Here is a 14,706-nt window from a genome sequence, read left to right on the forward strand (position 1 = left end):
GATAAGAGCACTTTGGGTCTATTTATGAAAGGCCTGTCGGACATGATCCGTCATTGCGGGTCATGTGCGACAGACCTCGCTAAATGTGGAGAGCAATACGCTCTCCGCATTCAGCATTGCACCAGCAGCTCTTGTGAACTGCCGGCGCAACGCTGACCCCTGCAGATTCACGGCCAATTGGCCGCTAGTAGGGGGGTGTCAATCAACCCGATCGTATTCGATCGTGTTGAATTTGCGGTGATGTCCGTCCATCTTCTCAGAGCAGGCGGACCGGGTTATGGCGCAGCGGTCTTTAGAAAAAAAAAATTGACGTGTTTTTTTAAGGAAGTGCAAGATACAATTGTTTCAATGAATATCGCTACTTTCAGGAGATATTACGCATGCATAGTTGTTTTAAAAAATCAAAGAAAAAAGCCTACCGCACTCGGTGTTCCCAGGCGGTCACCCATCCAGGTACAGTCCGGGCCTGACCCTGCTTAACTTCCGAGATCCGACAGAATCGGGTGCATTCAGAGTAGTATTGCGGTAGGCATTTTCAGCTTGTACCCAGCGTGAATTAAGCTTGCTCATGCCTTCATTCACAGCATTGTAAGCAGTGGAAGAGCTAAAATGGGGATAAAATTTTGAACACAAATGAATAAATAAAAAATGCTAGTACAGGCCCAGAATAACTCGCTGACCAATGACAAAAAGTATACACGGATAAGGTTACCTGCCTCTCTGTCTGTCTGCCTGCCAGTCTGTCTGTCTTTACAAAAGATAATTATCTTTCTTTCAAATTGACGTGTTTTTTAAGGAATTGCAAGATACAGTTGTTTCAATGAATATCGCCATTTCCAGGAGATATTACGCATGCATAGTTGTTTTAAAAATTCAAAGAAAATAAACAACCGAACTCGGTAATCCCAGGCGGTCACCCATCCAGGTACTGTCCGGGCCTGGGGCCTGACCCTGCTTCGCTTCCGAGATCAGACGGGATCGAGTGCATTCAGAGTAGTATGGCGGTAGGCATTTTCAGCTTGTACCCAGCGTGAATTAAGCTTGCTCATGCCTTCATTCACAGCATTGTAAGCAGTGGAAGAGCTAAAATGGGGATAAAATTTTGACCGCAAATGAATAAATAAAAAATGCCAGTACAGGCCCAGAATAACTTGCTGACCCATGACAAACAGTATACACGGATAAGGTTACCTGCCTCTCTGTCTGTTTGCCTGCCTGCCAGTCTGTCTGTCTTTACAAAAGATAATTATCTTTATTTCAAATTGACATGTTTTTTAAGGAAGTGCAAGATACAATAAAATCAAAGAAAAAAGCCTACCACACTCAGTGTTCCCAGGTGGTCACCCATCCAGGTACTGTCCGGGCCTGACCCTGCTTAACTTCTGAGATCAGAAGGGATCGAGTGCATTCAGAGTAGTATGGCGGTAGGCATTTTCAGCTTGTACCCAGCGTGAATTAAGCTTGCTCATGCCTTCATTCACAGCATTGTAAGCAGTGGAAGAGCTAAAATGGGGATAAAATTTTGACCGCAAATGAATAAATAAAAAATGCCAGTACAGGCCCAGAATAACTTGCTGACCCATGACAAACAGTATACACGGATAAGGTTACCTGCCTCTCTGTCTGTTTGTCTGTCTGCCAGCCTGTCTGTCTTTACAAAAGATAATTATCTTTATTTCAAATTGACGTGTTTTTTAAGGAAGTGCAAGATACAATTGTTTCAATGAATATCGCCACTTTCAGGAGATATTACGCATGCATAGTTGTTTTAAAAAATCAAAGAAAAAAGTCTACCGAACTCTGTGTTCCCAGGGGGTCACCAATACAGGTACTATCCTAGCCTTACCCTGCTTAACTTCTGAGATCAGGCGGGATCGGGTGCATTCAGAGTAGTATGGCGGTAGGTATTTTCAGCTTGTACCAATCGTGAATTAAGCTTGCTCATGCCTTCATTCACAGCATTTTAAGCAGTAGAAGAGCTAAAATGGGGATACAATTTTGACCGCAAATGAAAAAATAAAAAATGCCTGTACAGGCCCAGAATAATTCGCTGACCCATGACAAAAATTATACACGGATAAAGTTACCTGCCTCTCTGTCTGTCTGTCTGTCTGCCTGCCTGCCTGTATGTCTGTCCTTACAAAAGATAATTATCTTTATTTCAAATTGACGTGTTTTTTAAGGAAGTGCAAGATACAATTGTTTCAATGAATATCGCCACTTTCAGGAGATATTACGCATGCATATTTGTTTTAAAAAATCAAAGAAAAAAGCCTACCGCACTCTGTGTTCCCAGGCGGTCACCCATCCAGGTACTGTCCGGGCCTGACCCTGCTTAACTTCCGAGATCAGAAGGGATCGAGTGCATTCAGAGTAGTATGGCGGTAGGCATTTTCAGCTTGTACCCAGCGTAAATTAAGCTTGCTCATGCCTTCATTCACAGCATTGTAAGCAGTGGAAGAGCTAAATTGGGGATAAAATTTTGACTGCAAATGAATAAATAAAAAATGCCAGTACAGGCCCAGAATAACTTGCTGACCCATGACAAACAGTATACACGGATAAGGTTACCTGCCTCTCTGTCTGTCTGTCTGTCTGTCTGTCTGCCAGCCTGTCTGTCTTTACAAAAGATAATTATCTTTATTTCAAATTGACGTGTTTTTTAAGGAAGTGCAAGATACAATTGTTTCAATGAATATCGCCACTTTCAGGAGACATTACGCATGCATAGTTGTTTTAAAAAATCAAAGAAAAAAGCCTACCGCACTCGGTGTTCCCAGGCGGTCACCCATCTAGGTACTGTCCGGGCCTGACCCTGCCTAACTTCCGAGATCAGACGAGATCGAGTGCATTCAGAGTAGTATGGCGGTAGGCATTTTCAGCTTGTACCCAGCGTGAATTAAACTTGCTCATGCCTTCATTCACAGCATTGTAAGCAGTGAAAGAGCTAAAATGGGGATAAAATTTTGACCGCAATGAATAAATAAAAAATGCCAGTACAGGCCCAGAATAACTTGCTGACCCACGACAAAAAGTATACACGGATAAGGTTACCTGCCTCTCTGTCTGTCTGCCAGTCTGTCTGTCTTTACAAAAGATAATTATCTTTATTTCAAATTGACGTGTTTTTTAAGGAAGTGCAAGATACAATAAAATCAAAGAAAAAAGCCTACCGCACTCGGTGTTCCCAGGTGGTCAACCATACAGGTACTGTCCGGGCCTGACCCTGCTTAACTTCCGAGATCAGACGGGATCGAGTGCATTCAGAGTAGTATGGCGGTAGGCGTTTTCAGCTTGTACCCAGCGTGAATTAAGCTTGCTCAAGCCTTCATTCACAGCATTTTAAGCAGTAGAAGAGCTAAAATGGGGATACAATTTTGACCGCAAATGAAAAAATAAAAAATGCCTGTACAGGCCCAGAATAATTCGCTGACCCATGACAAAAATTATACATGGATAAAGTTACCTGCCTCTCTGTCTGCCTGCCTGCCTGCCTGCCTGTATGTCTGTCTTTACAAAAGATAATTATCTTTATTTCAAATTGACGTGTTTTTTAAGGAAGTGCAAGATACAATTGTTTCAATGAATATCGCCACTTTCAGGAGACATTACGCATGCATAGTTGTTTTAAAAAATCAAAGAAAAAAGCCTACCGCACTCTGTGTTCCCAGGCGGTCACCCATCCAGGTACTGTCCGGGCCTGACCCTGCTTAACTTCCGAGATCAGAAGGGATCGAGTGCATTCAGAGTAGTATGGCGGTAGGCATTTTCAGCTTGTACCCAGCGTAAATTAAGCTTGCTCATGCCTTCATTCACAGCATTGTAAGCAGTGGAAGAGCTAAATTGGGGATAAAATTTTGACTGCAAATGAATAAATAAAAAATGCCAGTACAGGCCCAGAATAACTTGCTGACCCATGACAAACAGTATACACGGATAAGGTTACCTGCCTCTCTGTCTGTCTGTCTGTCTGTCTGTCTGCCAGCCTGTCTGTCTTTACAAAAGATAATTATCTTTATTTCAAATTGACGTGTTTTTTAAGGAAGTGCAAGATACAATTGTTTCAATGAATATCGCCACTTTCAGGAGACATTACGCATGCATAGTTGTTTTAAAAAATCAAAGAAAAAAGCCTACCGCACTCGGTGTTCCCAGGCGGTCACCCATCTAGGTACTGTCCGGGCCTGACCCTGCCTAACTTCCGAGATCAGACGAGATCGAGTGCATTCAGAGTAGTATGGCGGTAGGCATTTTCAGCTTGTACCCAGCGTGAATTAAACTTGCTCATGCCTTCATTCACAGCATTGTAAGCAGTGAAAGAGCTAAAATGGGGATAAAATTTTGACCGCAATGAATAAATAAAAAATGCCAGTACAGGCCCAGAATAACTTGCTGACCCACGACAAAAAGTATACACGGATAAGGTTACCTGCCTCTCTGTCTGTCTGCCAGTCTGTCTGTCTTTACAAAAGATAATTATCTTTATTTCAAATTGACGTGTTTTTTAAGGAAGTGCAAGATACAATAAAATCAAAGAAAAAAGCCTACCGCACTCGGTGTTCCCAGGTGGTCAACCATACAGGTACTGTCCGGGCCTGACCCTGCTTAACTTCCGAGATCAGACGGGATCGAGTGCATTCAGAGTAGTATGGCGGTAGGCGTTTTCAGCTTGTACCCAGCGTGAATTAAGCTTGCTCAAGCCTTCATTCACAGCATTTTAAGCAGTAGAAGAGCTAAAATGGGGATACAATTTTGACCGCAAATGAAAAAATAAAAAATGCCTGTACAGGCCCAGAATAATTCGCTGACCCATGACAAAAATTATACATGGATAAAGTTACCTGCCTCTCTGTCTGCCTGCCTGCCTGCCTGCCTGTATGTCTGTCTTTACAAAAGATAATTATCTTTATTTCAAATTGACGTGTTTTTTAAGGAAGTGCAAGATACAATTGTTTCAATGAATATCGCCACTTTCAGGAGACATTACGCATGCATAGTTGTTTTAAAAAATCAAAGAAAAAAGCCTACCGCACTCGGTGTTCCCAGGCGGTCACCCATCTAGGTACTGTCCGGGCCTGACCCTGCCTAACTTCCGAGATCAGACGAGATCGAGTGCATTCAGAGTAGTATGGCGGTAGGCATTTTCAGCTTGTACCCAGCGTGAATTAAGCTTGCTCATGCCTTCATTCACAGCATTGTAAGCAGTGAAAGAGCTAAAATGGGGATAAAATTTTGACCGCAATGAATAAATAAAAAATGCCAGTACAGGCCCAGAATAACTTGCTGACCCACGACAAAAAGTATACACGGATAAGGTTACCTGCCTCTCTGTCTGTCTGCCAGTCTGTCTGTCTTTACAAAAGATAATTATCTTTATTTCAAATTGACGTGTTTTTTAAGGAAGTGCAAGATACAATAAAATCAAAGAAAAAAGCCTACCGCACTCGGTGTTCCCAGGTGGTCAACCATACAGGTACTGTCCGGGCCTGACCCTGCTTAACTTCCGAGATCAGACGGGATCGAGTGCATTCAGAGTAGTATGGCGGTAGGCGTTTTCAGCTTGTACCCAGCGTGAATTAAGCTTGCTCAAGCCTTCATTCACAGCATTGTAAGCAGTGGAAGAGCTAAAATGGGGATACAATTTTGACCGCAAATGAATAAATAAAAAATGCCAGTACAGTCCCAGAAAAACTTGCTGACCCATGAGAAAAAGTATACACGGATAAGGTTACCTGCCTCTCTGTCTGTCTGTTTGCCTGCCTGCCAGTCTGTCTGTCTTTACAAAAGATAATTATCTTTATTTCAAATTGACGTGTTTTTTAAGGAAGTGCAAGATACAATAAAATCAAAGAAAAAAGCCTACCACACTCAGTGTTCCCAGGTGGTCACCCATCCAGGTACTGTCCGGGCCTGACCCTGCTTAACTTCCGAGATCAGACGGGATAGAGTGCATTCAGAGTAGTATGGCGGTAGGCATTTTCAGCTTGTACCCAGCGTGATTTAAGCTTGCTCATGCCTTCATTCACAGCATTGTAAGTAGTGGAAGAGCTAAAATGGGGATAAAATTTTGACCGCAAATGAATAAATAAAAAATGCTAGTACAGACCCAGAATAACTCGCTGACCCATGACAAAAAGTATACACAGATAAGGTTACCTGCCTTTCTGTCTGTCTGCCAGCCTGCCAGTCTGTCTGTCTTTACAAAAGATAATTATCTTTATTTCAAATTGACATGTTTTTTAAGGAAGTGCAAGATACAATTGTTTCAATGAATATCGCTACTTTCAGGAGATATTACGCATGCATAGTTGTTTTAAAAAAAATCAAAGAAGGGGGCGGAGCCAACTGCCAAGGGAGACAGACGTTCATGAGTGTAGCTCCTGGCTTCAACAAGATTTAAAATGTTTATTTACCCTTAGGATAACTGTTTTTTGCATTGCAAGGAGACCCTTTGCTCTTCATTAATATCACAGACCCAGGTAACGTTCAAGTGGATATCTTTGGATATGGAACTCTTTTAAAACTATGACCAGGATGGAGGCCCTAAACAACTGGGGGTTGGCGGTGGCGCAGCTCCTTCACGAACACTTTGCGAGGATGGAGACGACACTATTGGAGAGCTGTGCTGAAACTAACTTACCTGCGCATACTGCCCTTAGCTTGACTGCCGATCACATTGTTCCGGATCAGGGTAACAACACTGCACTGCTAAACCCCGGGCCCTCGTGTTGCCTACCTGACTCCTTACAATATGGCGAGCTGCCTAATTGCCGCTACAATGATCGAGTTGGTTGTGAGGCAGGCACGCTTGCGGAGGATTATTGTCCTGATACACTCGCTGAACCCGGGTTGACAGGTAGGTCACCAGACCTTGGAATAGATCGTACTTTACTTCCGAGCCTACATGCAATCACAGGGCACATTATATTCATAACCGGCGGCCATGTTTGGAGAGCTCTCCCTTTGCTCCGTAATGCTGCTATTGAAATGAGTGAGCCTATACCTAATGCCTTCATCACCAGCCATGATTTGAGAGGTAATCCTCCAGAATACCCTTTGGAGCGGATATTGCAGCCGAGTACAGGAGTCATAATTCCCAGAGGCATTGGCTAAAGGAACAGTCCTGAATTTGACCAAGTCCACTATATTTACTGAGGACTTATGAGTGACATTGGCTATGGTGGAGGCGTGTTTGAGTATTCCTGGACTGTCCAATATAAGTTGGTTTGAAATCTATGTTTGCCTAAAGCTTTTTTGTTATATATTAGTGTTTTGATCATAACCTGAAAATGAGGTAATTTTTATATGCAGCTGGTGCACAGGAACTACATCACCTCTGACAAGAGAGAAAAGAAAGTACTGTCAAGGTAGTTAATACCACACTCAGACCTAGCATTAATACCCTTTTGCTATTTCCCATAGGTATAAACCATTGCTTTCTTAGATTTTAATTATTAAGGTATTTTGTTGAAACACTGAATTCTGTTCTAAATGCATATTAGCTAAAGAGGCCTGTCTCATAACTGGACAACCTTTCCAGAGATAACGCAGACCTGGTACCAATACCCTTTTACTATCTACCGTAGTTATAAACCATTGCTATTTTGTATTTTAAATACTTTGGCATTTTGTTGAAACACTGAATTATGCTCTACTACATATTAGTTTAAGGATGCCTGTCACATAATTGGACAACCTTTCCTGAGATAATGATGCATGTGAACTCTAGTCCTGGATAAAAACATGACTACCTCTTTATCTCTGGGCCAACCTATCTTATCTGCATGGTTCAGTTTTGTGTTACAATTGCTTGCTGTTTTATTTTCACCCATTGGGATGTTAATGGACTTTAAACTTAACACTGTCTATATATGCTCCTATGTTTAATTAAGTGAAGCTAGACTACCACCTCTTTAACTATTTTTTTTTATACTTACTCTTAGAGTCCTGATATAGCTTCTAGTTAGGATATATTACTGCCAGCGGCCGGGGCAGTATGATGCCTATATTATGTAAATATAAGGCTCTGTGGAAGAGTTTTAGATCTAGCTTTACTTTGCAATGGAAATTAATCTCTTCAAGCAATGTTTTTATTTTAAGCTAAGGCTTTGGGCATGTTGTCAATACCTGTATGGCTGTTGGGCTGCCATGACAAGTTCATATGTCTCTCACATTAACATTCTCCATGTCTAACTAGATGGCATCTAATAAGCTCCCATCTTCATAAAAATTAACACTTGTACCTCTTATAGTAATTCGGAGGCCATTTATTCATAGAGTCCAGTCTTATATTTAACATCTATAATGCCTCAATCTTAACACAAAAGGGAAAAATAGATAAATGAATACAATGTTTTCCCATCTCCCCATGTAATTTGAGAATTTAATTTACCACCTCCTCCCCCCCTACATAATGCCTATGCCGCAACCTTAAATACTCCCCTAGCATGTACTTTTACATATTGCCACAGTATTGACTCTAACTACTACATTCTATTCAGCAGGGCTGATTAACATAATTTTTTTCAGAAGAGTCTCTGATTGTTTCATCAAGTTATTTCCATTTGGGAATTGTACCTTCATTGTGGTTTTCACTTCATATGTTCATTGCCAATCTAATCTAAGCTTATAGGTCTAAAAGTAACCGTTCAATCTACTCAATTTCCTCCCTCAGAGTTTGTTGCACGTATTAAGAGGCACAAGAGTTGCCTTCAATGTCAAGTGAGGAAACACATTTTGTTTAGACCATGTTAAAAAGAAAAAGAGGTTCCAGACTTCTGCATTGTATCATCTATATTGTGAATTATTCTTAGTTTTGTTTTATGCTATGTTATTTCATATAAGTTGTATTATTCCGCACAAACTCAATAAAAATTATTAAAAAAAAAAAAAAAATCAAAGAAAAAAGCCTACCGCACTTGGTGTTCCCAGGCGGTCAGCTATCCAGGAACTTTTTAGGGCCTGACCCTGCTTAGCTTCCGAGATCAGACGGGATCTGGAGCATTCAGAGTAGTATGGCGGTAGGCATTTTCAGCTTGTACCCAGCGTGAATTAAGCTTGCTCATGCCTTCATTCACAGCACTGTAAGTAGTAGAAGAGCTAAAATGGGGATAAAATTTTGACCGCAAATGAATAAATAAAAAATGCCAGTACAGGCCCAGAATAACTCGCTGACCCACGACAAAAAGTATACACGGATAAGGTTACCTGCCTCTCTGTCTGCCTGCCTGCCAGTCTGTCTGTCTTTACAAAAGATAATTATCTTTATTTTAAATTTACATGTTTTTTAAGGAATTGCAAGATACAGTTGTTTCAATGAATATTGCCACTTTCAGGAGATATTACGCATGCATAGTTGTTTTAAAAAATCAAAGAAAAAAGCCTACCGCACTTGGTGTTCCCAGGCGGTAAAACATCCAGGCACTGACCGGCCTGACCCTGCTTAACTTCCGAGATCAGACGGGATCGGGTGCATTCAGAGTAGTATGGCGGTAGGCATTTTCAGCTTGTAGCCAGCGTGAATTAAGCTTGCTCATGCCTTCATTCACAGCATTGTAAGCAGTGGAAGAGCTAAAATGAGGATAACATTTTTCTATTACTTTAAAAACAGTGTTTTGGTTATTACTACACTAAATTCCCTGATTACACGTAAGTGTATAGAATTTTGGCCTGGGGCTTTACCTAAACTTAGCATTTTTTAACTGCATATACACTTCATCCTATGCCAATTTTTTTTAAGCACAGATTTGCAAATCTACATCCTTGACACAGAAAAAAGGAGTTCTCAAATTGTCTTGTCCTGACTAATTAAAATCTCCATTTCAGATTTCAATGGGCCAACAGTTTCGTGCTTACAGTGTTTGTCACTGATTTATTTTAAAATATATACAGTATATATTGGGGTTTGTTTTGCTTTCTTTATCTATTTTGTTTATAATTTTCTAGCTTTGCACATTTAATAGAACTTTTGCAAGTACTATTGTCATCTCTGTATTTTGTATAAAATTCCACTGACTCAGTCATAACTTATAGAATTTAAATTACATTTTCATTTCTTTATTTTTTTTATTTCCTGGCTGACCCTTTTTCTAAGATACTTTTTTTGTTTATTTTATATTTATTTCCTTATTGTGCATGTTAAAGGGACACTGAACCCAATTTTTTTCTTTCGTGATTCAGATAGAGCATGCAATTTTAAGCAACTTTCTAATTTACTCCTACTATCAATTTTTCTTTGTTCACTTGCTATCTTTATTTGAAAAAGAAGGCATCTAAGCTTCTTTTTTGGTTCAGACTCTGGACACCCCTTTTTTATTGGTGGATGAATTTATCCACCAATCAGCAAGAATAACCCAGGTTATTCACCAAAAATGGGCCGGCATCTAAACTTACATTCTTGCATTTCAAATAAAGATACCAAGAGAATGAAGCAAATTTGATAATAGGAATAAATTAGAAAGTTGCTTAAAATTGCATGCTCTATCTGAATCACAAAAGAAAAAATTTGGGTTCAGTGTCTGTGATGACCAGGGTTATCCAACCCTGCGCCCATCATTTATTTGGCACAAAAAGGGTTATCAGACCCCTTCTACTGTCACAAATATATATCACAATCTAGCCACACCAGGCAAGCTTGTGATTTAGTTCAGTGGGTGCAACGGTTAACAACATTCTCTAGTCTGTACTAGACTTAAAAGAAATGCCCAAAACTCCCCTTTAATACCACCCGCACTAAACTAACTACAATATCTAAGCTGCCACCACTTATGATTTATTAACCCATTATGATTTATTAACCCACACAGTCTATCTGCCTGTCTCCCCCATCAGTCTCACGCTGTACCGTTAACTTTTTTTTTTTTTTTTTAAATATTATTTTTATTAATTTCACATGCAAAAACCAATTCAACAAAACATCTTACAGAATTTGTAAAAAATGTAACATATCTTCTGATAATTCGAGAAAACACAAGATAAATATCTATCTAGTCATAGATTACCTCATGACAGCATACTAGGTCCTTACAGAGGTCATATATATACAGAAAAAAGGAGAAAACATCGCCATATCTCAATTAAGTCACATAAATAAACATGAGGAGAGAAAAAAAAAAAAAAAGAAAAAAAGATATTACACTCGATATAATAGTACAATGCTTAATAGGAAGAAGCATTTTCCCTTTAACTATCAGCTCAAGAATTCTCCCAGTGACCTGACCCATTATTCGAATTATCATATCTTCTACATTAATAAAGAATAGATGAGATATATCGGGGATTCACATATTCATTCATCACTCTGAGGACACCACCTCCGCATCAATTATAGGGAATAAATAGAAAAAGAAAAGGAAAGAAAAGGAAGAAGAAAAAAAAAAAAAAAGAAAAAAAAAAAAAGAAAAGGGAACAACCAGGCTCACCCAGCCCCCCACTCCCCTACCCCACCCCCCCGCACCTCCCCCGATGTCACTACTTCTGCCATGCCGGTCAGCCACCACCCAGCATAGTGCCCTGCCAAGGTATTTTGAAGAATAAAGGTAGAGCTACTTATTGGCTTGACTATTTGAATTTGAGTTTTATTCGGGAGCGATTTGATTACCCGCTCCCATTTGGAGATGAATGCCTGGACCTGATCATTATTCGTAGTTGATATATTATATTGTTCCAAAATTATTTGCATAGTTACTGCTTTCTTAAATTCACTGAATTTGGGCGCTGTGTTGCTTTCCAATGCCTGAAAATTAGATTCCGAGCTAATATTAGTATGGTATTAAGTAATTTATAATCCTTGGATCTCGTTGAGTATCCAACCAGGAAAATAATATCTCTACAAGTTATAGTGAATGTAGAACTGATTGTCTGTTTAGTCCAAAAAGATATTTTGCTCCAGAATTGGGATATCTTGGGACATAACCATAAACAGTGCAGGATATCTGCGATCTCCTTACTGCATCTTGAACATAACTGGGCGTTCTTAGACCAGATAGATATTTTGCTAGGAGTGATATATACATTATATAAAATTTTTAGGTGTGACTCGCGCCAAGCTGTAGGTACCCAAGAGTCATTAATTATTTGCAGGCTTCCCTGTATATCTGATGCATCTAAATCTGGAAATTTTGTTAGCCATATTAACCGTATATACCTGATTTGTGTTGCTTTATTATTAAAATTCAAGATTTTATAGAAAGTAGAGATGGAAAATCTACCCGCTTGATATATTTTCACACCACTTACTAGTGGACCCATTGACCAGTCTGGTTTAAATTCTTTTTGAAGATTTACTAGATAATGTCGAATCTGTAGGTACGCAAAAAAATCCTTGCTTTGTATGTCATACTTAGAACAAATGGAGCCAAATGAATCAATTGTACCATCTGATAACAGCAACTGTTTGACATAACTTAGCCCTTTCTCCGCCTATCTCTGAAAGACTTGAGAATCATATCCTGGTTGGAACTCAGGATTCCCTTGGATTGGTAAGAATTCAGTAGCATTTGGATTCACCTGGATTTCAAAGCAGTATTTTTGCCAGGCCCAAATTACGTTCCTAAATGTCGAAAGATTCTCTACATTACTGGGCAACTTTTTAATTGGACAATGTAATAAGGCCTTCAAATTAAATGGAGCAGTAATGCTTGATTCGCACTGATAGAAGGTGAAGTATTGTTTCTCAGAGATCCAGTCAATTGCATATTTAAGTAGAGAGACCCAGTTATAGTATTGAATATTGGGGAATGCTAAACCTCCTGCCATTTTATCATTCATTAATCTTGTCAGGGAAATTCGTGGTTTTGCCCCTTTCCATATAAACTTAGATGCTATTTGGTTAAATTTCGAAATGTCCTTATTTTTAAGCCTGAGAGGAATGTTCTGTATAAGATACAACAATTTGGGAAATACTATTGTTTTAATTAGCATAATACGAGGTATTAATGATATTGGTAGATTAATCCAACTTTCTACTTGATTTTGTATTGTCTTAAGACAACTTGTTATATTTAAATCATACCATTCCGATGGATTCTTACTTAGAACTATACCTAGATAGTTCAGGTGTTTAGTTTCTTTGAAAGGATGTCTGATTCTGTTTTTAACTGGTTTTAATATCCATAGTAATTCAGATTTGATGAAGTTAATTTTATAACCAGATACAGTACTAAAAAGTTTCATGATAGCAGTAAATTTCGGCAAATTAACTTCTAGATTATTCATAAACACTAGTAGGTCGTCTGCATATAATGAAAGAATGAATTTATGTTCCCCTATATTAATGCCCTCTAGTTGATCCCGTAGCATAATAGCCAGTGGCTCGAGTGAAATATTAAAGAGTAGAGGGGATAATGGGCATCCTTGCCTTGTTCCTCTATGTAACGAAAATGGGGCTGTAGCTACATTATTTATAACTAGAGCAGAAACTGGATTACTATATATTGACTGTATAAAATTGCTGAAATGTCCTCTGAAACCGAACTTCCCTAGTGTCGTGAATAGGTGACTCCAACTTATGTAGTCAAACGCTTTCTCTGCGTCCAGCGCTATTATAGCAGCATCAGACCCTTTCCTAGATGACCCTTGTGACTTATTCCAGAAGTAATCCAGAATAATCATTGTTTTCCTTAAATTCTTGATTGGACTTCTCCCTTGCATGAACCCCACCTGGTTCTCATGTATAATACTTTGTAGAATAGGCTGTAATCTATTAGCTACAATTGATGTGAGGAATTTGTAATTGGAGTTAAGAAGCGATATGGGTCTATACGAATCTACCAGTTCTGGATCCTTTTTTTTCTTAAGAATAAGCACCACATTAGATGCAGTAAAATATTTTGAACATCCTATTTCTGCACTATAATATTTGTTAAATAGACTACACAATGTTGGAGTCACCTCCTCCTGTAGGATTCTATAGAACTCGACAGGGAGACAGTCTGGTCCGGGAGCCTTATTGAGTCTGGCTTGTTGAATAGCCAGATTTATTTCTTGTTCTGAGATTACTGCATTCAAACTTTGAAGATCTTCCTGCGAGATCCTAGGTAAAATTAATTTAGACCAAAGCGCCTCACTGTCCAGGTCATGACAGGGTTCTGCTTTATAAATACCCTGAAAATAGTTATGAAAAGCTTTTTTAATTTCTTCTGTCTGGATATATCTATTCCCATTCTGTCTAATAGCAGCGATAAAGTTGCTATCTTTCGGTTAAGAGATTCTAGCTAGGTATTTAGCGGCTCTTTCTGTATACCCTCTATATAGAGCTTTTTGCTTTAACCCTTCTTGCATGGCTTTTTGTTTTAAAAAAAATATCCCATTGAGATTTCGCATTACTGTATTTGATCCAATTCCCCCTAGATCTAAGAGAGATATAAGCGTTGTACTTATTTCTGACTGTGTTGGAAAGTTGTATTTCTTTTTGCTTAGTTTTTTTTTTGAGTCTACAAAGATAAGCTTTAATGTGTCCTCTAAGTACAGCTTTAGCAGCTTCCCAATGTGTTTCAGTTTTATCTATATAGCCTCTATTAAAATTGTGATATTCTGTCCATTTATGCTTTAAAAATTCTTGGAACTGAGTATCTGAAGCTAGATACTTAGGGAAAAATATTCTATTGTTATCTCCTTTTTTAAATGCATTGGGGCCAAATTCAAGTGAAATTATTGCGTGATCTGACAAAAGAATATCTTTAATATCAGTTTTACATTCCAGTCCCA

The 14,706-nt window shown here is 39.1% G+C and overlaps 8 non-coding genes and 6 pseudogenes across 8 annotated transcripts; all 14 read right to left on the minus strand.

The window, feature by feature from the left end:
* Positions 1-412: 412 nt before the first annotated feature.
* LOC128650812 (uncharacterized) lies at positions 413-531 on the minus strand (annotated as a pseudogene).
* A 780-nt stretch (positions 532-1,311) lies between these two features.
* Positions 1,312-1,430, minus strand: LOC128650805 (uncharacterized; annotated as a pseudogene).
* Positions 1,431-1,787: 357 nt separating this feature from the next.
* Positions 1,788-1,906, minus strand: LOC128651023 (uncharacterized; annotated as a pseudogene).
* Positions 1,907-2,271: 365 nt separating this feature from the next.
* On the minus strand, positions 2,272-2,390 carry LOC128650748 (5S ribosomal RNA). Its single transcript, XR_008401006.1, has one exon. It is a non-coding gene; the product is annotated as a 5S ribosomal RNA (ribosomal RNA).
* A 365-nt stretch (positions 2,391-2,755) lies between these two features.
* On the minus strand, positions 2,756-2,874 carry LOC128650768 (5S ribosomal RNA). The gene has a single exon (XR_008401025.1). It is a non-coding gene; the product is annotated as a 5S ribosomal RNA (ribosomal RNA).
* Positions 2,875-3,166: 292 nt separating this feature from the next.
* On the minus strand, positions 3,167-3,285 carry LOC128650734 (5S ribosomal RNA). The gene has a single exon (XR_008400994.1). It is a non-coding gene; the product is annotated as a 5S ribosomal RNA (ribosomal RNA).
* A 361-nt stretch (positions 3,286-3,646) lies between these two features.
* LOC128650750 (5S ribosomal RNA) lies at positions 3,647-3,765 on the minus strand. Its single transcript, XR_008401008.1, has one exon. It is a non-coding gene; the product is annotated as a 5S ribosomal RNA (ribosomal RNA).
* A 365-nt stretch (positions 3,766-4,130) lies between these two features.
* LOC128650769 (5S ribosomal RNA) lies at positions 4,131-4,249 on the minus strand. The gene has a single exon (XR_008401026.1). It is a non-coding gene; the product is annotated as a 5S ribosomal RNA (ribosomal RNA).
* A 292-nt stretch (positions 4,250-4,541) lies between these two features.
* LOC128650735 (5S ribosomal RNA) lies at positions 4,542-4,660 on the minus strand. The gene has a single exon (XR_008400995.1). It is a non-coding gene; the product is annotated as a 5S ribosomal RNA (ribosomal RNA).
* A 361-nt stretch (positions 4,661-5,021) lies between these two features.
* LOC128650770 (5S ribosomal RNA) lies at positions 5,022-5,140 on the minus strand. Its single transcript, XR_008401027.1, has one exon. It is a non-coding gene; the product is annotated as a 5S ribosomal RNA (ribosomal RNA).
* A 292-nt stretch (positions 5,141-5,432) lies between these two features.
* On the minus strand, positions 5,433-5,551 carry LOC128650737 (5S ribosomal RNA). Its single transcript, XR_008400997.1, has one exon. It is a non-coding gene; the product is annotated as a 5S ribosomal RNA (ribosomal RNA).
* A 305-nt stretch (positions 5,552-5,856) lies between these two features.
* On the minus strand, positions 5,857-5,975 carry LOC128650819 (uncharacterized; annotated as a pseudogene).
* Positions 5,976-8,906: 2,931 nt separating this feature from the next.
* Positions 8,907-9,026, minus strand: LOC128651032 (uncharacterized; annotated as a pseudogene).
* A 353-nt stretch (positions 9,027-9,379) lies between these two features.
* On the minus strand, positions 9,380-9,497 carry LOC128650922 (uncharacterized; annotated as a pseudogene).
* Between the last annotated feature and the right edge of the window lie 5,209 nt (positions 9,498-14,706).

Source organism: Bombina bombina, chromosome 2, assembly GCF_027579735.1.
Source record: "Bombina bombina isolate aBomBom1 chromosome 2, aBomBom1.pri, whole genome shotgun sequence".
In the NCBI taxonomy this organism is placed as follows: Eukaryota; Metazoa; Chordata; class Amphibia; order Anura; family Bombinatoridae; genus Bombina; species Bombina bombina.